The following is a 12990-nucleotide window of genomic DNA, read 5'->3' on the forward strand; positions in this document are numbered from 1 at the left end:
GAGGTGGTGTCACCCTACACTCCACATCATAATGGAATTGCCGAAAGAAAGAATAGAACCATCATGAATATGGTGAGAAATCTGTCGAAAAAGGCAAGCATTTACCCAAAGAATTATGGGGAGAAGTTGTGTCAACAACATACATTTTGAACAGATGTCCGATGAAGAAGCTAGAACGAATTATGCCAGAAGAATGTTGGTCTGGTGTTAAGTCTAGCTTGAGTCATCTGAAGGTATTTTGATTTATAGCACATAGACATGTGCCATATTAGTTGAGAAGAAAACTTGATGACAAGTCGACTCAGATGATCATAATAGGACATAATTCGACTAGAGGTTACAAGTTGTTCGACCCAATGAACAAGAAAATAGTGATCATCAAGGACGTGATCATAGATGAGCTTAAGGAATGAGATTGGACTGAAAATGTCAAGAAGGATTCAGTGATAATCTTTTGTGAAGAACCAACAAGTGAATTCGAAAGAGAAGTTCAACAAGAAGAAGTCAGAGGTCAAGCAAGCACAAGCAGACCTCAAATAACAAGACATATGCCTGCAAGGTTGCAAGAATGTGAGATTAAATCATATGATGTGGTCGATGACGAAGGTGAGCTGGTACACTATGCTTTCTATGCATATGTCGAACTAGTCAATGCAACTAGGGTATTGAAGGATTTGAAGTGGGTGAAAGAAATGAGTGAGGAACTGGAGTCCATCGAAGTCAACAACACTTGGTCACTTGTCGAATTACCTCAAGGCAAAAAGGCAATCAATGTGAAGTGGGTATACAAGGTGAAGTTGAATCCCAAAGGAGAAGTAACTCGACACAAGGCAAGGCTTGTGGAGAAAGGATTTCTTCAGAAGGAAGGAATCAAATTCGATGAAGTTTTTGCATTTGTTGCTAGAATCGAAATAACCAGGTTGGTTGTTGGTCTAGCAAACATGAACAACTAGCACACATGTCAGATGGATGTGAAATATGCATTCATGAACGAGCCCTTAGATGAAGAAGTTTATGTTGCACAACCAGTTGGGTTTGTGAAACATGGCGAAGAGGGCAAGGTATACAACCTGCATAAAGACCTGTATGGACTTAAACAAGCTCCAAGAGTTTGGAATAAGAAGATAGACAGTTTCCTAAGGGAAAAGGAATTTGTGACTGAGCATGGAGTATATGTAAGAAGAAGCAATAATTAGTTTATTATACAATGTCTCTATGTCGATGATCTGTTGATAACAGGAAGTTGCAAGAAGGAGATTGAAGATTTCAAACATGACCTAAGTGAGGAGTTTGAAATGCCAGACTTGGGAAATTTCTCATATTTCCTTGGCATCGAATTCTACAAGAGTAGTAGAGGTTTGATGATGCACCAAAGAAGATATGCAGGTGAAATACTCAAAAGATTTGAGATGCAAGATTGCAACCCAACTTTGACTCCAGCTGAGCCCAAATTGCAACTATCAAAAGACACAGATGAAGATGATGTCGATCTAACGCAATACAGATGACTCATTGGATCATTTCAATACATTTGTCACACAATGCCTGATCTAGCATACATTGTATGTATGGTGAGAAGATTCATGCAGAAGCCAAAGGTATCACACCTAGAAGCGACGAAGAGGATATTAAGGTATCTAAAAGGAACTATCGGCGATGGCATTTTGTTTCCTGTAGCTGATGAAGGAAAATAATGCAAGCTAGTGGAATACACCAACTCAAGTTGGTGTAATGATGCTAAGGATAGAAAGTCCACAACTGGATATGTGTTTATGCTAGATGGTACACTAGTTGCTTGGAGTTCGAGAAAGAAACCAGTAGTAGCATTGTCGTCGTGTGAAACAGAGTATGTAGATGTTTCTCTTTGTGCATGTCAAGCAACTTGGATGATGAATTTGGTTGAAGAGATTACAAGGAAGAATCATGGAGTGATTAACATGAAGATCGACAACATGTCTACTATCAATCCGGCGAAGAATCCGATAGCGCATGGACAAAGCAAGCACATCCAAATGAGGTTCCATTATCTTCGAGAGCAGGTGGAAGAAGCGAAGCTGAACTTGGAACACTACAAAACTGAGAATCAGATTGTAGACATCATGACAAAGGAAGTGCAGGTCGAAGTGTTTAAGAAGTTAAGATCTATGATGAATATAGATAGCTTAGGCACAATGAATTGGGTGGTGTGTTAAATTGTAATTCATTGTGTCGAATCAGGTAGTGCTCGACAGAAATAAGGATCTGTCAAAATATGTAGTGTGTGTCAAGTAATATTAGATGTCGAAGTGTCGGAGCAGGTTGCTTGACAAATAATTTCGACTTAGACCAAACTAGGTATTTTGGGTCTTTGTAATTTTTGGGCTTTAGCTTAGGGAGCAAGCTAGATCAATTATAAATAGAGGGAGTAACCTCGATTTTGACAACAATCTTATAATCACTTGCAGTTGCAAAATTAACGAGATTTTTCACATGCTATGGGCAGAGAGAGACTCTGCAGAAATTATCTTCCCAATTTCCGTCAAACCCTAATCTTCTTTCTTATTCAATTTTCTTTTCTTGTTTTCATCATCATTGTTCAACGATACAATCTTGCAATCGAGGTTGGTTGATTCACTCAAATGAAGAGTGAAGAACAAGTGAGAATTCGATAGGTTGATTAAATCTTGTTCATCAAGATTGACTCGGAATTACTCAAAATTTTGAGTTTAATGCCAACAGATTTGAGATGAAGTGATAAACAATATAATGAATAATGGTTAAAGCTTCAAACAAAATGTTTGATACACTTAATTGATTAATAAATTTTAACAAAATCTAATATCAATTTTGACGGAACAATCAATTGCAAAATTATTTCGAAAACCAATTCTAATAAAAGCTAGACTTATATGATCAAACACTATGAAAACAATAAATTAAAAAACATGCAACAAACCTAGGGTTATAAGCGATAAATATATCGGCTAAACACATACGCATGCAAGGAATCTATGGGAAGTACTAAGCTATCATGTTTATTTATAAGATATCATTTTAAATACCATATCTTCCTTTTTCATAAGAGGTTAATGTTCTTTGGACTAATTTAACTAGGAAAGAAAGAAAAGAATCATCAAAATAAAACAATGCATAAAGCTAAACTTATTATTTAAACTTTTTTGCAGTGTAACAACAAAATCCCTATAGGACATGCTTTTAGGAAGATTATTTGTTGGTACTGGAATGGGACTTGGCCCACCTGTTGCAGCTCTTTATGCAGTGGATATGTAGTAGATCATCTCCTCCTTATTCTTATATTTATCTATGAAACACCGACACATACATGAAAACTATATCCAAGACTATTACTGATAATCATTTCAAAATGTCTTACTCGAATTATTCTAAATGTATTTTACTCGAAAGCTCATATTCAATAGTGTCTTCTAAATGTAAAGTGGACTATTATTTTCTCTTGGTGCTGGTCCGGTTCCTTGTTTCCTCGTGTCTGAAATATTACCTGGCAAGATCCGAGGCAATGTGTCATATGGTGAACTGACTTTGTGTGTTTTTGCTTTGGAAAGCAAATGTCGCGGATAGCAAGAGTCGCCACCGACTTTTCTTTTATCCAATAAGGAAAGGCGGAAAAGAACAGGAAAGACCTTGATTAGATTTTGGGTTCGGGAGGTACATTATACAAAGGGAAGGTGTTAGCACCCTTTGTATCCATGGTTATCCATGGGCTCTTAATTGCTTAATCACTTATGTTTTTCTTGTTTGAAAAAGTGTTTGAGAACTGTTTAGAAAATGTTTTGAAAAGAGAGTTTAACTTTGTAATGATTCTTGTACGAATGTATACAAAGTATTTATCTCGTTTAATTTTGAAAGTTGTTTAGAAAAATATAACTTGGCAATGATTCTAGTACGAATGTATACCAAGTGGTGATTTTCTAATAGATGTTTTGCAAAGTGTGAGGTGTAAAAAGTATTTTAAGTTGTGAGTAAGCATTTAGGAGTTATACCTACCCAAGGTCTTTATGGGTATTTCCTATCCTTATGAGGGTAAAATTGTCCTTACTATTGAGAAGTAAGTAGTCTTGTCCTTTGGATGTAGAGGGACATCGCAGGATCATCGATTGGTCATTGAAGGCAACATTTATAAGGATACCTTAGCATTCGAAGGGACGATCATCATTTAACCGTAGGCTACATCGAAGGGTCATCGAGGGACAAAGTCATAGATTCGAAGGCAACGTCCGAGGGACTATGATTTATCTTGTAGGGACATGATGATTTAACTGAAGGGTCTTTGCTAAGTGTATCCCCACATTCGCGGGACATGACCGTAATACCGTAAGGCAACAAAGAGAGGGCCAAGATCATGTATTCAAAGGCAACATAATCAGTTAGGTAATTTAGGATATATCTCCACAAGGGTATCCCACAAATAAAGTGGAATACCTAGCAAGCTACCTTCTTCGGGAGTATGTGAGCCCTCACAAAGATTCAACAAACGGGTTAGAATACCAAGATAGGGTACAATCGAGGGTTGCACCAAACAAAAGAGTAATAATAATGTCAGGTAAACAATGCACGGTTATAATAACTTATATTAGATAAGCACAGAACAGAACGGGAAAAATTAGCGACTGCCAAGTTCGCTACTGCCTCGCCTAGCGAAGGCTTAGCGAACCCTCGCTGCATGTTCGCCTAGCGATGTGCTAGCGAACGGCTGCGGGTTCTGAGTTTGATAGCAGCATGATTCCAGAAACTCCAAACCCTAAGGCATTCATTACAGAAATTACATGGTTAAACATTCAAGATATTATTTTACACATTCATGCATACTTAAACCACCTGCAAAAATCTAACAACATGTCCAAAAGTTCAATCATAATGCATCATGTATTTAGTGATTACCAATTGGAAGAATAAAACGGTAGTGATATGCAAACCTGTTTGCAATTGAATTGCACCATTGAATTGACAGATCACTCTTAGGGTTGGTGCCGGATTGAGTTGGGCGGAGGTAACCTTTGTGCAGATGAGTTTCCTTCAGGGTTTCCCTTAGGGTTGCTCTGAATTCTCTTGGTTAGCCTCCAGGGTTTGCCGTTTGTGTTTCTCTCCTTCTTTTTCGTCCAAAAGCCTTCTCTTTTTCTGAATGAGGTCTTGGTATTTATAATAATTTTTGTGACCTGATGGGCTCAGAATGAAGCCCAAAATTTCTGGTATCCGCAAGCTTCGCTAGGCGAGTGGTGCAGCGAAGGGTTCGCTAGGCGAAGGATTTGCTCGCCTAGCAAGCATGCCAGTTTAAGTCCTTTTCTGGATTGGGCCACCTGTGTGCTGGGCCTTTGTTCCTTTAAGGTCAATGTCTTGAAAAAAAGTTGGATTGCCTTGAAAAATGTCTTGAAAGATTAACGGGCAAATTTTGGGGTATGACACAATGCAATGACAATTTGCTTGGCTGTGCATTGGGAAATTGCCTTTTACACTCATCGACTTGAGATAAGTCATAAAACTTATTTGTCGGTCTATTCTTTTTGCGTTATGAAGAAACAAAAGGTAAGTCACTTGTTGCACTAGAAACTCAGCCAACAAACAAAAGGTATATAGTCATATTTCCATTTATTAGATAACTTGTGGAAGCATTTTTGGTGGATGCAAAAGATAAAGAAAATACTTCTTTAGCATGAAATTCAGCCATTGCATTAGCTTGTATGTTAAGCTTTTGTACGATGACTTGCGAAACAAGCAAAAGGTCGTATATCTGGAAGTGGAAATATTTATCGATTTAATACTTATTTGTTGAAGCTATGATTCGGAATCTCGAAAAGATGAATGATCATATCTTCCTTTATATCTCACACTCTTGTTCATAATTCTTAATGGGACAAGTTGTGGAGTCGTCAGTTACGTTTCTGATTCATGTAATTACATAGGGGACCTAGTCATATAATATATATACCCTATTCCATACCCATTATGAGACAAGGGTTAAAGCCCACACTTTTGTCCACAACAATCACGTTTTGGATACTCAACCTTTAATTAAAAAAGACCACTTAACTAATAAAATAACTTATTTATGCTCCATCAAAATCATGAATAACCCATTTTTCACAAATTAAATAACAATTGATTGTAGCCCATAAAATGTTAGATAAATCTAACATTTTCCCACTTTGTAAAAATTAATTGTGTGATTTTTATTTTTAAAACAAATTTTGAAAACTACTCTCGGATTAATGACTAATTCCTAAAATGCGGCCGCATTTTAAGAAAATGCATGACTCCAGGTGCATTGTCTGAATATGACTCCATCCAACAAAAGTCAAACGGTATTGAATCACAACAATTATTATATCCTTCATTGACATAAAACCTTATGTGGTTACAAATACAAAGGACTCCACCAGTTCCCAAACATCATTATTTACCATGGATTTGATTACATTATGCATTGCACCTGTCCACATGCTAGATTGAAAACAAGTAATAGCTTCGAGATAATTTTCAGGATTAATAACAATATCAACATCATAAGCATCCTCACTAAGATAAACTACAAAATCATCAGGGATAACATGTCATTTTTGTCTTACTGACCTTCTAACATGAATTTGCTCAACTGGTTCAACAGGTTGTGCAATCTCAGCCACAACAGGAGAATCAACTACATTTTTAACAAGTGGTTCAACCACATTTTCATTTGGAGAAAAACATCCACAAGTAGTGGATGAGCTAGTGTTATCATAATTAGGCAATGGAAAAGAAACAATGTCAGTAATAATATAATCAATATTATCATATACAACGACATGATCGATAACATCAAGCTCAATAAATTTTGCATGCATGGACTCCACAATTTAGTACCTCTACCAAGGCAGAAGAACATGTATCCTTTAGCTCAATCTGGATATCCAATAAAAAACAACGACTAGTTTTGGGGTTAAGCTTTGTTTCAAAGGGATTATATATTTTAGCCTTTGCGGGGCAGCCCCAGACACATAGATGATTCATACTGAGTTTTCTATATGTCCAAAGCTCAAAATGTGGTTTTTGGAACTGATTTACTAGGAACTCTGTTTAGTATATATAGAGATGTTTTCAAAGCGTCACCCCACAAATATTCTGGTAAATTACACTTACTCATCATGCTTCTCATCATATCCTTAAGAGTGCGGGTTTGCCTTTCGGCTACACCGTTTTGTTCAGGAGTATCAAACACGGTGTATTGTAGAATAATTACACAATTATGCAAGTATTTTTCAAAATTCCCCGTATGTTTCCCAATAGAGTCATATCTACCATATTACTCTCCAACACGATCAGAACACACCACCTTTATCACCTTTCTTCGTTGCTTTTCAACTTCAATTTTAAAGATTTTAAACTTTTCAAGTGCTTCTGATTTTTTTTTGATCAAATAAAGATAGCCAAATCCGAAAAAATCATCAATGAAAGTGATAACATATTTATTACCACAAATAGTAGGACAAAGAGGGCCGCTAACATTTGTATGAAAAATTTCTCAAAGGTCTAAACTTCTATTTGAACCTTTCTTATTGGTCTCAGTAATTTTTCCTCTAATACAATCTACACAAGTCCCCAAATCATTGAAGTCTAAGGAAGGTAAAATATCATCTCTAATTAATCTTTCAACTCTTTCTTTAGAAATATAGCCTAAACGCTCATGCCATAACAAGGAGGAGTTTTCTCTAATTTTGGACCTTTTAGCAATTGAGTTCTCAACATTCAAGTATGAGGAAATATTATCACAATCCAAAGACAACTTATATAAACCATCTTAACTTGAGATTTCAACATAAAATTTACATAAATAATAAAAACAAAACAATTGTTCATAGAGAAAGTCATTGTCGAGGCAAAATAGGAATGCATTAGAACAAATGATAAATGCAAGATATAACTTTAATGAACATAAGCTATCACGAAGAGGCTAACATTGTCACGCAATCCCCTTTGGGTGGAATGCGCAAACCCATATCACAACCAAGGTCAGAACCTCAAATGAGTTACTTAATGAGCATACATTAGGTTCAAAAATCTATCTCCTTTGGGTAGATAAATTCTCTAAACCAAAACACCTTCAACAATTTTATCCATAAATTTCAAGAATAAGCTACTCAGTGAGCATATATCGAGTTTAAAAATTGATTTCCTTTGAGCAAATAAATCCCTTAGGCCAAAATATCTCCAATAGTTATATTCTTAATTAACTACAATCTCTACGTACAATTGTTCTCCTTTGGAAAGTCAATCAATTTATTGGGAATGTTGTGTATTGTTTAAATTCATGAATGGTTCATGGATTCTTTTTCAAAAAAAATTGATTCTTATGCAAGAAATTCTATAAATAATTACGTGTGATTACCGCCAAAGTGAAATCACTCATTTTAATTTATAAAAGTTTCTTTATAGTTTGAGGAATGATTTTAAGTCATTACTATGATTTAACAAAATATCTTAAATATTGATTTAATTGATAATGTCAATCGAAAATAACTACTAAAATAAACTGAATTAGAAATAGTCAGTTTAAAAAATATAAGATAATACAATAGTGACGTTTGTATAATATGTTTTTCCTAATGTCAAGTAATTAAAACCGAATTGAACATTAGATCGGTGTGTTTATCGGTTTAAAGTTTAAAGGTTTAATTGAAATTTGACTGAGGTCAACCGGTAATATTAAAAATAATTATTTATATTTTTATATTAAGTAATAATAATGTAAAAGATAAATAATATTTATATTTCACACAAACTATGATATGATATGAAATTAAAATTTCATAAAAACACAAAACCCGATGGTTGTGAGGGAAATGCACATCACATATAATTTAAAATAATGAAATGGGTCTCATTAATAATTATTTCAGTGAGTTGTAAATAGTAGGCCCAATTCTTGAAATGAAAAACTACCCTAATTTCATTAGCTATGTATTCACATCTTTTTCTATAAACTAAAAATAACCCATAATTTCAAATATCTCATAATTTCAACTAATCCAACAGGTTACATTCTAGCCAAGTTAGAATTAGCTAGCCATATAAATAACTGAAGCCACACTTTCAATATCAGTAGCATTTTGATATTTCTGTTTATCCCTTTAGTAATTCCCACAACACATACTTTAAGCATAAGCTATCCTAAAATTTATATACAGTGTCATAATTTGCTTTTATATCATCAGAACAAGTGACCATGCAGGTTATCCAATCTTAGTTTTCAACTTAACTAACACACATATTGTAAACTACATCGACTAAATATTAGCCTCTAGTTTTAGAAAACAAACACAAAAATAAATGAAGGATGAGCGGGAAAACGCACACGTTTACACAAATAACATCTAAACAAATATCAATCAACCGTTCAAACAAAATAAACATACATGTACTCGAAAGAGGGTAATAAAAATCAAAACTAGAATATTCAATTTTCATTAGAGTTTTTCACTTAAAATATATATAGATAATCGAGTATCAAAAGAGATAGTCACCATCATCTACCACATCTAACCTTCCCTTTTGTCCATATAACACACAAATCATCATCATCAACAAACATCACTTCCCCTTCTTCCAAACTGTCCTTCGTCGGAAAACCTTCATTCTCCTTCCATAATACTTCACCACCATAAACATAACTCTCACCATTTATACTTCAAGTACCATCTCAACATATCCTCACTCTCAACAATAATAAGACGAATTAAAATCTTGATCCAACACCAAATACTTCAATCTAAACCCAATTAAATTATTTTCATCTCGATTCAAATAATTCTCCCAATTAAGTATAACATAAAAGTATTTTTTAAGCAAATACGATAGAAATTGATTCTTGGACTCTTGCATTCCTTGAATCCTTGAATAGTCACTCTCAAGACATTAGGGTCTAGCATTCCTAGTATTCCTATGAAATTTTTGAACAATTAACTTCAATACACACGGTTCGTTCTTGTTGAAAGTTCATTGTCAATCAAAATCATTTGGAATTAATTACTATACACAGTGTAAATTCTTTTACACAGTCAGTGTAAAAAAGATATCATTAAGGTCTAGCATTTCGGTAATATTCGTCATTCAAATTTGAAAAACATGTTCAATATCATACTATATTAAAAAACTTTATTCGGTTGATTGTGTTTAACATGTTCAATATTATGAATTTATTATAATAATACTAAACATTAAAAGAAAACATTTTTTTCTTATACTATTAATCTTTCACTTGACAAATATCTAAATCTCTCATGATATCTATTTAGTCCATAACATTGAAAAAAAATAGGACAAATATTAATATAATTCTCTTCAATACAATAAACTTTAAAAAAAATTAATTCTTTAAATTAATATAATATAATCACCTTCAATCCTATGATTTTATTATGGTAATACAATATTTCATTCATTAAATTGATTTATGGCACGCCGCAACGTATGACAATGTCGAGTACTATAAAAAATATGGAACCACAAAGATTAACAAAATTTATTTTACCATTGTGTAGCTATTCATGTATGAGGAAATCAAGTGAGGTTGAGGCGAATCTCATTATGGGAGATTGTGCTAAAGAACTAGTGACAAAGATAGGAGTTATTTCCTTATTTTTATCTTTAGACATATTTTAATTTAAAAAGATGCACTTTATGTATCTTCAATGAAAAGGAATTTGATTTCTATTTCAGCTTTGGATAAATATGGCTACTCTTTTGTTTTTTGTAATGGAAAACTTGATGTTTATTTTAATTCCGTCATTGTTGGTTCAAGAATTTTGCGTGATGGTTTGTATATGTTGAATATGAATGAGATGTTTCATAATTATGTTGTTTGGGCTAAGTGCAATGAATAATATGAGAGTTCTTCGATGTTATGACATAGACGTTTAGGGCACATTTCCAGACATCGTATTGAAAGACTAGTTAAGGTGGGTATTCTCCCTAATCACGACTTCCATAATTTTGACACTTACATTGATTGCTTCAAAGGAAAGTTCACTTCCAAAATCAGGAATACAAAAGCGAATAGATGTGAAGATGTTCTACAGTTGATTCACACAGACATGTGTGAACCTATTACACCTAACGCTATGGATGGGTATTGGTACTTTATCACTTTCATAGACGATTTCTCTAGATTTGGTTGGACAGAACTTCTCCAAAACAAGTCTAGTTCCTTGGATGCCTTCAAATATTTTAAAGCTACCATTAGTTAAAAATAGAAAATAAAGTTAAATGTGTAAAGTCTGATAGAGGAGGAGAATATTATGGTAGATATGATGAAACTGAAAGAAATCCAAGACCATTTGCTAGATTTCTTGATAGATGTGGGATTGGGGCTCAATACATTATGTCAGATACTCCTTATGGACTTTCAGAGGTAGGAAGCCAAGTTTGAGACATTTTCATGTTTGAGATTATAAAGCTGAAGTAGAACATTATAACCCTCAAGAGAAGAAACTTGATATGAAGATTGTTAGTGGTTTCTTCATAGGGTACAATATTGGGTCTAGAGGTTGCAAGATTTATTGTCCTAATAATTATGCGTGAGTCATTGAATCTGACCGAGCGATTTTCTTTGAGGATGATTTGGATAATGAAGTCTCTACACCACGACCAATTACTCTTGAAGAAGATCGTACTTTTCTCTCTATTCCTTTCTCAAATCAGGTTGTGATTCTAGTTATTCAAAATAATAATCAAGTTGTGATACTACATACAAATAAACATGAATAAATTGTAATACAACTCCTTCATCGCATGTCAACTAGACGTCTGAGTCATCCTAGAAAAGTATGCATAATCATTTTTCTGAAGAGCACCCTCGAGATATTTGTTACTCATATACCCAAAGCAACAAATAAGGGTTGAAGGGTGTAAGTAAGAGAAGTGTGAACACTTCCTCCAAGATCCATCCTTTCCTAAATAGATATCTCCTCTTTTGACTTCTTTAAAGTTGGACCTTCAACGACTGATACCTTTTTTCACTATACCCTTATCGGAATCTCCGGTAACCATCCTAGGAAAAGATTTTTCAACAACATTTTTGAAAGGTTGTCACTAAAACTTCTTTGGTTTAGCATTCTTAGAAAATGGGTAACCCTTCTACTTAAAATTGCTTAAAGTTTAATATATAAGATATTGTTAATAAAAATTAAGGAAAATTTATAAAAAAGAAAAAGCATGTTTTTGTTTTGTTGATTTTTTTTCTAACCAAAATAGGATAATAAAAAAATTATAAAAATATATTTTAAAGAAAAATAAAGGGAAATAGAAAAAATAAATATAAATTTTATTTTGTTAGAAACTTTTATATAATTTTTAAATAAAGGAAATGGAAAACATAACGCTTAAAGTTACCGTAAAAAGTTGGATTTTTCATGAGAGAAAGATTAAATTTTACTATATAAATAAAAAATGAAATGAATATTATATTTTAGTAAATTAGTCCTAATTTTATCTCTAAAAGTATTTTCAATAACTTAAAAACTCTCATATATTTAAAATTATTTGCAATAGCTTAATAATTTTTATATATAATATTTTCTTAGGAAAAAGGAAGAGGGGTCAATAAAAACTTAAAAAACATGGGATTTTTGTTAAAATTTTTAATATTATTTTATCTTAATCAAAATATGATTTTAAAAAATCAATAACTTAACTTATTCAAAATTCTTTTCAATTATATAATAACTTTTATATATATATATATATATATATATATATATATATATATATATATATATATATATATATATATATATATATATATATATATATATATATATATATATATATATATATATATATATATATATATATATATATATATATATATATAAGATATTGTTAATAAAAAGTAAGAGGAGATAATAAAAAAAAGTATGAGTTTTATTTTATAGTTAAAAATTGTAATATTATTTTATCTTAATTAAAATAGTGTTAAATATGTTTGTGGTCCTTCTAAATATC

This window comes from Lathyrus oleraceus, unplaced genomic scaffold (genome assembly GCF_024323335.1).
Source record: "Lathyrus oleraceus cultivar Zhongwan6 unplaced genomic scaffold, CAAS_Psat_ZW6_1.0 chrUn0001, whole genome shotgun sequence".
NCBI classification, from domain to species: Eukaryota; Viridiplantae; Streptophyta; class Magnoliopsida; order Fabales; family Fabaceae; genus Lathyrus; species Lathyrus oleraceus.